The sequence below is a fragment of the Cebus imitator genome, unplaced genomic scaffold (assembly GCF_001604975.1).
Source record: "Cebus imitator isolate Cc_AM_T3 unplaced genomic scaffold, Cebus_imitator-1.0 Scaffold154, whole genome shotgun sequence".
In the NCBI taxonomy this organism is placed as follows: Eukaryota; Metazoa; Chordata; class Mammalia; order Primates; family Cebidae; genus Cebus; species Cebus imitator.
Window position 1 is genome coordinate 1,318,793 of NW_016107469.1, and position 11,669 is coordinate 1,330,461.

Below are 11,669 nucleotides of genomic sequence, written 5' to 3' on the forward strand. Positions count from 1 at the left end.
AAAAAAAAAAAAAAAAAAAAAAACTATGCTGTGTATGTTTCCTGTTTGACACCAGACTGGTTAGTTACATGTAAATAGAGAAAAACTAAGAAACCAACGATTTCCGAGGCTGTGCTGCCTCTGCCCCTGAGAATCTTACCATGTTTTTTGAACAAGGCATAGAGAGGACAGGGAGATCTGAGTTCCATCTACCCGCTCACTTGCTGTGCGACTCCGCATGAGACATATGATCTCTTTGAGCCTGAGTATACTCAGGCTGGGAGTAAAGGTGAGCTAGGCACTGGTTCCCAAACCAGGTTGTCCAACATCAATCACTAGGGCAGTATTTTAAAGAAAACATGGATTCCCCAGCCCTAGCCACAAACCTAATAAATTAGAATCTCCAAAGGAGAGACTAAAAAACGTGTTGTTGTTTTTGTGGGTATGTTTTAAAAAACAAAAGCTCCCTATGCGATTTTCATGTACAGTCAGTTTTGAGGAACCATTATCATGGTAATCTTTCTCCAGCATTGAAGTTCTTGTGTCTTTTTGATTTCCAGTTCACTGGGTTCTGAGTCTATGCTTACCAAGGAGACTTATTCTTTTACATTTGCTTCATCTGGATATTCTTCCTAAAGGAAGCATACACTTTCCTCAAAGAAAATAATCTACTCTGCTTGGCAGTTCCATTTCTCATATACCAATAAACTGGCATTCTGGTTTCATTTAAAAGACAAAGTCCAGGATGGGTGTAGTGACTCATGACTGTAATCTCAACACTTTGGGAAGCCAAGGCAGGCAGATCACTTGAGGTCAGGAGTTTGAGACCAGCCTGGCCAACATAGTAAAACCCCATCTCTACTAAAAATACAAAATTTAGCCCAGCAGAGTGACATGCTTCTGTGGTCCTAGTTACTTGGTAGGCTGAGGTGGGAGGATCCAATTGAGCCCAGGATGTTGAGGCTGCAGTGAGCCGGATGACAAAGACAAGAAAGAACGGAAGGGAAGGAGGAAGAGAAAGAAAGGAAAGGAAGGGCAAAGGAAAGGGGGAACAGAAGGGAGAAGGGAAGGTAGGAAAGGAAGAGAAAACGGGAACAAAAAGGAAAAGAAACCAGAGGCCCTTACAGACCACAGCTACATATTTGGATCTTATACCTACTACAATGAAAGCAACTAGGGGATATTAAGCAGAAGGATAAGACTTGAATTCCTTTAATTTTTTAAAAATTAGGCTGTGCACGGTGGCCCACGCCTATAATCCCAGCACTTTGGGAGGCCGAGGCAAGCAGGTCACGAGGTCAGGAAATCAAGACCTTCCTGGCCAACATGGTGAAACCCTCTCTCCAGTAAATTCAAAAAGTTACCCGGGTGTGGTGGTACATGCCCGTAGTCCCAGATACTTGGGAGGCTGAGGCTGGGAAATCGCTTGAACTCAGGAGGCAGAGGCTGCAGTGAGCCAAGATCGCAACACTGCACTCCAGCCTGGTGACCAAGCAAGACTCCATCTCAAAAAAAAAAAAAAAAAAAAATTATTTCAGCTCCCTCAAGAGTGTAAATTCCTTTTTCTGGACATCACTAGCTTTGTGTGAAGCATGGGCTATGGCAGGGAGGGGCAAGAATTGGAACAGAAAAGCAGCAGTACAGGCCTTTGACTAGCAGCTGGCACAGGGCAGGCACTTGCATATTTCTGCACTGCTTTAATAGGGAAATCATAATACACTTGTTTCACCTCCTATCCTATTTCAGAAGAGTTCAAGGAAGAGACCCTGGGTGTTAGCAAAGTTCTATCTAGAAGTCACTTCCTTTGAACAACACAAACAATTTTGGATTGTCACAGTACTACTGACTCCAATCAAGAAGTATTAAAGTAAGAGCATAAAAAGAACACACCAGGGAGCCAGCAGATCAGGCTTCTGGAACCATCCCTGCCATCATTTGTGACCTGAGGCACAGATCTGGACTTCTGGGAGGGGAGCCTGGGCTATAATTTCCAATGTCCCTAATAGCTCTTCAATTATAAAATTCTGTAAGTGTAACAAATGTGGTTTCCTTATCTGGGTGGCAAAATGGGCTGATGACTCAGGGTGAGGTTTGTTGTTACTGATTTTCAATCTCTCAAAGCTCTAGTTAAGCTAGAATCAGGGTGTTAATAAAGAAACTGTCCAGTTTTATTATCTCCTTTCCAGGGTATGGTGGTCAGCTGGAAATCTGGGAAGTAGACATTCCTAGCAGCTGAGAGCTTATCGTGCAGAGGCTGAGAGCCCAAATCCCTGTGTAACCCTTCAGGTACATGTTCTCTGTGGTCCCCTGCTCACGTGGCTTCTGCTTGTGTGGGAGCACACAATAAACAGGCACTGAAGACCAGCCTCTCGCTTCGTCCTGCTCACAGGCTGTTCCCACAGGGTCTACTCCTCTCCTATGGCCAACTTGGCACCTCCATGAGAACCCCATTTCACATGATCCCTGGGGGCAATGGTTCTCAGCCTCAACTGCAACTGCCGATCAGAATCCCTTGTGGGGACAATCAATCAATAACAGCCTGAGCCCTTCCCCACATTGACTGACTTAGAATTGGGGTAAGGGAGAGGTTAGAAAGACAGCAGCGGTAGAATTAGGCTTACTTAGCTTTATACGATGGAGAGAATGTCTAGCTTGGGAAATTGCAAGAGAAAGAAGTTCAATGAGTTGTCTAATGCAGGGTTTCTTAGTGTCGGCCACTGTTGACATTTTAGGCAGGATAATCCTTTGTTGGGGGCTGTCCTATGAACTGAGAATGTTTTGTGGCATCCCTGGCCTCTACCCACTAAATGCCAGTAGGAACTCCCCAGTTGTGACAGTCAAAAATGTCTCCAGGCATTGCTAAATGTCCCATGTGGGGTGGGGCAGGGGAGAAAATCACCCCCAACTGAGAGCCACTGGTGTGATATCACATAGTTAATAATCAGCAATATGGAGACTAAAAACCAGCCTACTGATTCCTGACTGTGTTGATTCTTCCACATTCAAGCAGGAACTCTGGAACACAGGAATGAGCCACTCACTGCCTGAGGACGTACCACAACCCACTTCACTACACAGCCCTCTGTGCCTAGAGCAGAGGTGGGGCCTGGGACAGCTGACCTTGTCCCTAATGAGAAAAGCCACATTAGGTCTTCAGCATTTGACTGTGAGGACACTACCTTATCTTCTCAAGCACTGCTAGACCTCTTCACTCATTCTTGGAGTGTTTTCCTTGTAATGACAAGATTTGTTATGAAAATCACTATATTCATAATGATTTCTTAGCAAGAAATAAAGAAATCCTGATCACAATCATGGGTTATATTTTAAAATTCTTTGCTATTGCAAATAAACATTTAAGTCATGACCCATTTCTGTATGTTTCATTTCCCCCTTTATTAGGGCTGGTACAGCAAGGAAAAAAAGTACCCTATGATCATGTTTAATTTGCTGATTTAGACCTTGTCTTTGCTTTTAATGACACAAATACACAGGAGATTAGCATTCAGCCATACCCTGATAGGACGTGACTGGCCACACATGTGGTGGGATCAGGCCGAGGTAGATAAACTGTAGCAAATAAGAGTGAACAGATTTTTCAGTCTCTTGGCAACTAATTGTATTACTATGCTTTGACCTGGCAGCTGGGAAGACTTCATATGAATTAACCAATGAGGCTACGAAAAAACAAGATTAGTGGTTCTGAAATATGGTATTCAACTAGCAGTGAGAGGAAGCATGTTCATTTTCAAGGCTGCTTTCTTAAATAGGTACAAATTATAAAAGAATAATAATGAAATCCTGTTTAAAAAGATCTCTAATGAACAAGTCAACAGAAAATACGTGTCTGTCTGCCTTGCACCTTGTCATATGTATATCTTCCATACTTATTCTAGCAAATTACAAAGGGGTGAGGAGTTTGTGGGAATAGGTCACTCGAAGCAAGCAGGCTTTCATAAGATAACACTTAGTTGCTGTGGAATTATACTTAGTAAGACCACCTTAAAGCACCTTACAATAAATACTCAAGAAGGTCAAAAGTGTCAACAAAACCACAAAAGGAATTAAAAAAAAAACATTAAACTACAGGCTTTCTGGCATAACAGCTGGGAAGAGACCCATATGGGGCTTTCAATAGTCACGGGGCTCTCAGAGAAAAGTCAAGGTGTCTCATGACAATGGCTTTGGCTGCCACATGTTGGATCTGGGGACTGAAGGACAGAATGATAATGAGGTGATCCTGAGTGGAAGACTAGAAATGTGATTAAAGGTCAACATGAAAACATAAGCAACTTTTTCATGACCTCTTAATAAGGGAAGGGATTATGCAGCAGAACAATTACTGGTCCCCGAGTCCCACTTCCAGCTCTGCCACTAATTCTATGTGACTTTGACAAAGTGACTTACCTCTCTGGAGTAAATTCCCTTAACTATAAAAGACTAGAGCAAAATGAAATGTTCTCTAACTTCCTTCTAATTCTAATACTCCTTGGGTTTACAAATTCTCTCTTTCTTTTAGATGGACACGTCCACAGTCACCAAAATGAGCCACGGCTCAACAATTCTTTGAACATTTTCAGGATCGATATATTTTCTATGCATAAACATAACCTCCAACCAGGACAGCCAGATACAAAACAAGACACCCAGTTTGCATTTTGGATAAACAACAATTTTTTAGTAACAGTATGTCCCAAATAATGCATGAGATATAGGGACAAAATTAGTCAGTGTTTATCTGAAATACAAATTTAACTTTTTTTGAGTTTGCTAAATCTGGCACCCCACCTCCATCCCCACATTAAAATCAAAAGTCTCACTCCACACATATGGGAGGCTGGCTGACTAAACCACTAAACGGTGAACCTGTTTCAGGACAGCAAATACAGAGGAGAGGAAAAAAACAACAGGAAAGGAGGAACAAAACTTTCAGCATTCCTCTGGAGTAAGAGAGGCATCTGATCTTACTTGACAGTAAATAAAATACGAGTGTTACTAGACCTCAATCATGTAAGTACCGCACAGAGTCCAAAAGGAGCTGAATGCTCTCTGCTCCACACACCTTACCGTACCCGCATAAATAAATTACAAACCCTTTATCTCTCACTCCAGTTCAGTGCTTATGTCTGCAACCAAGGTAATCAGCTTAAGGCAAACCAAATCATAAACTCAAACTTCCCGTCCAAGAGGCAGACGAACAAATAAGGTCCGAGCAAAAATCTGCATGTGGCATAAAAAGCGAAGGCTATAGAAGGGAAAAATTACTTCAAGAACCAATCTCGTTTTAGTAATGGCAAGACAATTTTGCTTCTTAGGGGCCTGGTCAACATGGTGAAACCCCGTTTCTATTAAATAAATGAATAATTAAATAAATAAGAAATGAACTTCCATTTTCTTAAATTTCCAAGACACCTCACTTTTGCTAAATCAGCACAAGGGGCCAACACTCTGGAGAGAGGCGCTGAGTGGTCCTGCTCAGTTTGCCCAGGATACAGAGCAGAGGGCTCCCATCTGCCACTGTGGGAAGAACCAGAAGCCTCACGTTTCTACTTATTTGACCTTTCCCTTTTTAAGGAAGATATGACTATTATCTTTGGGAAAGTAGGACAGGAGAGGAGAGACTTAGGAGATGTTGGTGTATCTGTAGACATTGCTTCTCTTAAGAAAAAATGTATGAAATTGCGGGAAAGAAATAGCAGAACGGTCTACACCCATGCCGTCCTGAACGTGCCTGATCTCCTCTGATCTTTGAAGCTAAGCAGAGTTGGCCTGGTTAGTACTTGGATGGGAGAAATAGCAGAATGGTCCCTATTGCTCCGTCTTCCATTCCCTTTTTCACTAGTTCAACATGTATTTTTTTAAGTGCTTAATATATGTCAGAAACCATTCTATGTTCACTATGGACATCACAGTGAACAAGGCAGGTTCCTGGCCATCATGGAGCTTTTCTTCTACCAGTGAATGACAAATAGTGTGTGTGTGTGTGTGTGTGTCTGTGCGCACGCGCCTGTGTGTGTATGACAGTTCTATAAATGCTCTAAAGAAAATAAGGCAAGGTAACAGGGCAGAAAATGATGGGATGGATGAGGGGCACTATTTTAGGTGAGGTGATCAAAGAGAGCCTCTCTAGAAAAATGACTTTTCACCTGAATGAAATAAATAAGAAAGCCATGCAGACATCTGAGGGGAAGAGCATTCTAGGCAGAGAAACAAGTGCAAAGGTCCTGAGGTATGGCTGGAGCAGAGTCAGCAAAGGAAAGAGTGATGGCAGATGAAGCCACACACCATGCAACGGTGCTACAGATCATGGTGAGGACTCTATCTCTTCTTCTGACATAAAAAGCTATTGGAGAGTTTCAAGCAGAGTGACATAATAGATTCCGGCTGCTGTGTTAAGAATAGTGTGGAGCAGTGAGGGTGAAAGCAGGGAAGCCCTTTAGGAGGTTTTTGCAGTAATCCAGATGACAGAGATGATAGGAACTTGGGAGGAGCAGCAAAAGTGGTAAGAAATGGTTATCATCCTAGATGGTATTCTTTATATATATATATGTATAAGCTACTCCTGAGTAGCTGGGATTACAGGCACCCACCACCACGTCCAGCTAATTTCTGCATTTTTAGTAGAGATGGGGTTTCACCATGTTGACCAGGCTGGTCTTGAACTCCTGACCTCAGGTGATCCACCTGCCTCAGCCTCCCAAAGTGCTGGGATTATAGGCGTGAGCCACTGCACCCAGCCAGATGTATTCTTAAAGTAGAATCAGTGAGATTTGCTGAGGAAAAATTTTTTTTTAAAACAGAGTCTCACTTTGTCGCCCAGGCTAGAGTGCAGGTGTGCAATCTTGGCTCACTGCAACCTCCACCTCCCGGGTTCAAGTGATTCTCCTGCCTCAGCCTTCTGACCAGCCTGGCCAACATAGCAAAACCCCACCTCTACTAAAAATACAAAATCCAGCTTCCTGAGTAGCTGGAACTACAGGCATGTGCCACCACCATGCCCGGCTAATTTTTTGTATTTTTAGTAGAGATGGGGTTTCACTGTGTTGGCCAGGATGGTCTCCATCTCCTGACCTCCTGATCCACCCACCTCGGCCTCCCAAAGTGCTGGGATTACAGGCATAAGCCACTGTGCCTGGCCTGCTGAGGAATTTAATGTGCGGTATAAGAGAAAGAATCAAGGTTGATTTCAGGGTGTCTGGTTTGAACAACTGGAAGAGTGAAGTTGCCATTCACTAAGAAGGTGAAGACTAGGGAAAGCAGCTTTGGGAAAGAAAACTCAAAAGTCTGGTTCCTGGAGATTGTTGCCCACTTCAAAATCCTCATATCTATTCTAGAACCAAAGCAACAGAAATTGAGAAGCTGACTTTAAATTTCATATGGAAATTCAAGGGGCTTGGAGAGTCAAAAAGATCTTGAAAAAGAACAAAACTGGAGGACTCACATATCCTGATTTCAAAACTTGCTATGAAGCTATGATAATAAAGGTGGTAGTATGATACTATCCTCAGAAGAGACAGATAGATCAATGGAATAAAATTGAGAGTCCAGAAACAAACCTTTACATTCTGGTCCATTTATTTCAACAGAAGTGCCAAAACCATAAAAAGGGGAGCAGTCTTTTGAACAAACAGTGCTAAAAGAACTGGACAACCACATGCAAAATGTTGAAGTTGGATCTCCCATCTCATCATATTTAAAAATTAACTTTAAATGAATCAAAGAACGAAATGTAAGAGCAAAAACTACAAAACTTTTAGAAGAAAACATAAGTATAAATCTTCATAACCTTGAATTCTGCAAAGTTTTCTTAAATTTGACATCAAAAGGACAAAAAACAAAAGGAAAAAAGGGCTGGGTTCCATGGCTCAAGCCTGTAATCCCAGCACTTTGGGAGGCCAAGGCTGGTGGATCACTTGAGCTCAGGAGTGCAAGACCAGCCTGGCCAACATAGCAAAACCCTGTCTCTAGTAAAAATACAAAAATTAGGCAAGTATGGTGGCTCATGCCTGTAATTCCAGCTACTCTGGAGGCTGAAGCAGAAGAATCACTTGAACCTGGGAAGTGGAGGTTGCAGTGAGCCGAGATCATGCCACTGCAACAGAGTGAGACTCAGTCTCAAAAAAAAATAAAAAAGGAAAAATAGATTAAATATACTTCAATAAAATTAAAAATCAAGGCAGGTCATGAAAATTAAGAAAGGAAGGAAAAACAGGAAGGAGGAAGGGAGGAAGAGAGAAGGGCAGAAAAGGAAAAAAAAAGTAGGAATGAAAACTTAAAACAATGTAAACTAACATAAAATACAGAAACGAAATGATCCTCAGTCAAGGTCTTTGAGTGTTACATTAACCTTTCTTCACTTCTAACCATCTGCAGAAACTGCTTTCCAAATTGTTTTTTCCCTCTAAAGCTTTTGGAAGGCCGAAGGGAAAAAAAAAAAAAAAAAAAAAAAAGAACAAGAACAGTGGAGAACCGACAAATTTAATCAGCAATGATTACAGAAAACTTAATAGCACAACTCTATAATCCCTCTGCCCCCAACTCCAACATCCGACTGATCAACTAACCATATCAAGTGAGAAGTCATCCAGAAGGAAAGAACAGCTGTTAGCTGTAGGAGTGAGGAAGAGGACCCTGTGGCAGAAGACGCTGAGGCCATGTGTGCCCAGGTGGCCAGCAGGAGCAAAAAGGCTGTGAAGGCTCCTCAGTCCAGGGCTCACAAGATTCCCTTCACTTCAGGCCTGACTTTGATGAACTGGTGATCTACTGGGACAGAAACAGGCTTTGACAATAGTTAACAAAGCCTGTCATCACGTCAGCCCCAGCACCAGTCCCGACCCGAGGGCCTGGCTGCCAGGTAGGGCTTTCTGTCCGACCGACAGAAGGGAGAGCCCCTCCCTCGCAGCTAGTCTGCAGCCCAGACCCTCACCAACCGCAGGCGACCAGGTTAAATAGTCAAACTGAAGGCAAAAGGGGGAGGAATGAACTGGGGGGCGTGAGGGAGGTCGGCGCCCTTCCTCCTCTCCCTCCAGGGACGTGTCCTACCCCTGATGGGCACCCTCGCACCTGGATGCCACCCCGAGGCGACCTGAGTCCCTGGCAGAACCTGGGACCGCACCTGACCAGCACCGGAAGGTTGTCATCCATGGGGTCTGCGCTGAGGTACTGGGAGAGAAGCCACTTTTCCGGCGGGCGGAGTCGCCAGGAGGAGGAGAGAAAGGGCGTCGCAGCCTGCGACCCCCGCCCCAGGGCGGCCCCGCGGGGACACCTCGCTCAGCGCCCCCGGAGGGACGGACCCGCCGCGCCTCCCCGCTCCTCGGGCCCCTCACCTGGCTCGCCCCGCCGTCCTGTCCCCGCCCGGCTCGGGTCCCTGCGCGCCGCGTCCACCCGCCGCCGGCCTTTTTGGGTCGTTGGCGGGTATTTTCCGTCTGGCCCCACATCACTTCCCGTAAAGGAGAGCGAGGTGGGGCGGGACCTTCTCTCCTCCACCTCCCGCCTCCTCCTGTCACCTCGCGAGCGGCCCCCGCCCGGCTGTCGTGCGGGAGGGGCCGTCGCGCGCCCCCCGGTGGCCGCGCCTCCGAGGGGCACTCCTGTGAACCCCGAAAAGTCCTCGCTCGCCTCCTTTGTCCCAAAACTAGTCTCCACGGCCCCGTTCTGGAAGGCGCGGGACGGTAAAGGTGTGTTTTCGTTTTGAGACACAGGAGGGACGTTTACAAACTGCTCCAAGGACCGGTGCACGGCGAAGTGTCGTTGGGGACTCTCCCCAATTCTCCTCCCCAAAAAGCCCTGTTCTAAAGTTGTTTTCCAGGGCATCAGATCGCGGTCGCCACCGTAGCAGCCGGAGGTGCCGGGCGCCTGCACGACTGCCCCGCCCGGGGTTCCCGAGGTCGCGCGGCTCCTGAGGCTGCGCCCCCGGCCCGGCCCTGCCCCGCCCCCGGCTTCCCGCCCCTGCGGCTCTTGGCTCAGGTCGGCCTGGGCACTGCCTTTCCGGGCCAGGGAAAGTTCGGGATTCCTGGAAATGACATGGGAGAAAAATAAGTACAAATTATCTCAGAAAAAAAAATCAGTGTAATTCTGGGATGATATGGCAAATGGAGTCTCTTTTCACACTGTCAAGTTGGCAATATAAAAACCACTGTAAATTTCTAAGAGTGTTAGAACAATTAGTTTAAAAAGAAGAAAACTGCAGCATGTTAAGGAACCGCCTCTGTCGGGAGAAACCTGCGCACCTTTGCTGCCACCTAGCGGCTCTCTTCTCCCAGCGCCGACGGCGTCGCTGGGGCCTGCGTGGCCGTGAACCTGGGACTGCATAGTGGTTTAGGCCTCCTGGTTCCTACTCAGAGGCAGCCAAGTTCATCCGCCTCAGTGGCCTGGAGGTGTGAACAGCAGCCCTTAGGGCTGCCCCTATAGACTCTAAGGCAAAGGCCCTCTGAACCAAATATTTCCACGTCTAAGCAGAGCTAAATGTTCAGAAGTCTTAGACCGGCTCCTCTTCTGCCATCTAACCCACTGTCCCAGGCCCACCTGGCCAACTGCATTGTCTTTCCAGTCTGTAGCTACTCACAGTTTGCATTACAGTACAGTTAGCTTCTCAGATGGGTTCAATTTACAAAATCACATATAGGATGAACCATATGAAATCACCAATAGTTGGCAATTTCATACATTTGATACAACATTGCCAGGCAAACATAACACGGTAAACTCAGATTTAGACACAAAAGATTAAAAAAAAAGAGAGAGACAAAAGATGTCATGACCAGTTGATAATTTCAAGAGCTGTTCCCGTGTGAGAGAGGTCATCCGATTATTGGTGAGGTTAGGAGAGAAAAAGTAGTTCATGTCTAGAGGAATAGTCCTGGGAATCACTGACCAGCTAAAATCTGGGAAACCAATAATGCAATAATTGCTAATGGCTGGTATGGCGCAGGCCAAGCACCCCTTCAGCTTTCCCCACTCCTGTGGCCAGGCAGGGCTGTCACCAGGAGTATACCAGGCAGGAGATCAGAAAACCCAGGGTGGCGCTGCGGTCCATTCATCACCCATTCATTCACTCATTATCGAGTCAGGCACTGTATGAGTAACCAGGGTAAACTGGTCCCTGACCTCACGACTTACCTGAGAAACCAGTGAATAAGTGGGTAACTCTGATAGTGATATAAAAGCCTCAATAAAGAAAGTTACAGAGTGTTATTGGAGCTCAGATAAATGACACCAAATCAAGAGAAAATGGATACACTTTGAATGAATGAAGGCAAAGGGCAAGGGAGAAGAGAATTCCAGGAAAAGGGAGAAGAGGGAAGGCCTGGAAGCAAAAGATAGCAACTGACACTGGAGCAACAGGAAGAGGTTCAGAAAAGCTGAAGGACTGAAAGCAACCAGAAAAAAAAACTGGAGCAATAACAGAGGCTGTGTGGTGAATAACCCTGCAATGATGATCACGATAACAGCTAACATTTCTTGATCATTTACTATGAGTCAGCTAGTACGCTAATAGTTTTCACTACATCACCTCATATGCGTCTTGCAACTACTTTATGAAGTAGGTACTATTCTTACCTCTGGATTTCAGATAAGGAAACTGAGTCCTAAAGCGATTAAGCAATCTGACCAAGATCATATAGCTAATAACTGGCACAGCCAGTTATAAAACTTAGAACTCAATTTTTTAAGGGTTCTAAGACTAAGAATGG

The 11,669-nt window shown here is 45.2% G+C and overlaps 1 protein-coding gene across 3 annotated transcripts in view; it reads right to left on the minus strand.

Annotated features, from left to right (window-relative positions):
* RAB27A (RAB27A, member RAS oncogene family) overlaps positions 1–10,135 on the minus strand; it is an 86,157-nt gene extending 76,022 nt beyond the window's left edge. For all 3 annotated transcript variants that reach the window (XM_017543368.2, XM_017543364.2, XM_017543365.2), the window contains exon 1: positions 9,306–10,135. The gene's annotated coding sequence lies outside the window, so the exon portion shown is untranslated. The remainder of the gene's footprint in view (positions 1–9,305) is intronic.
* Between the last annotated feature and the right edge of the window lie 1,534 nt (positions 10,136–11,669).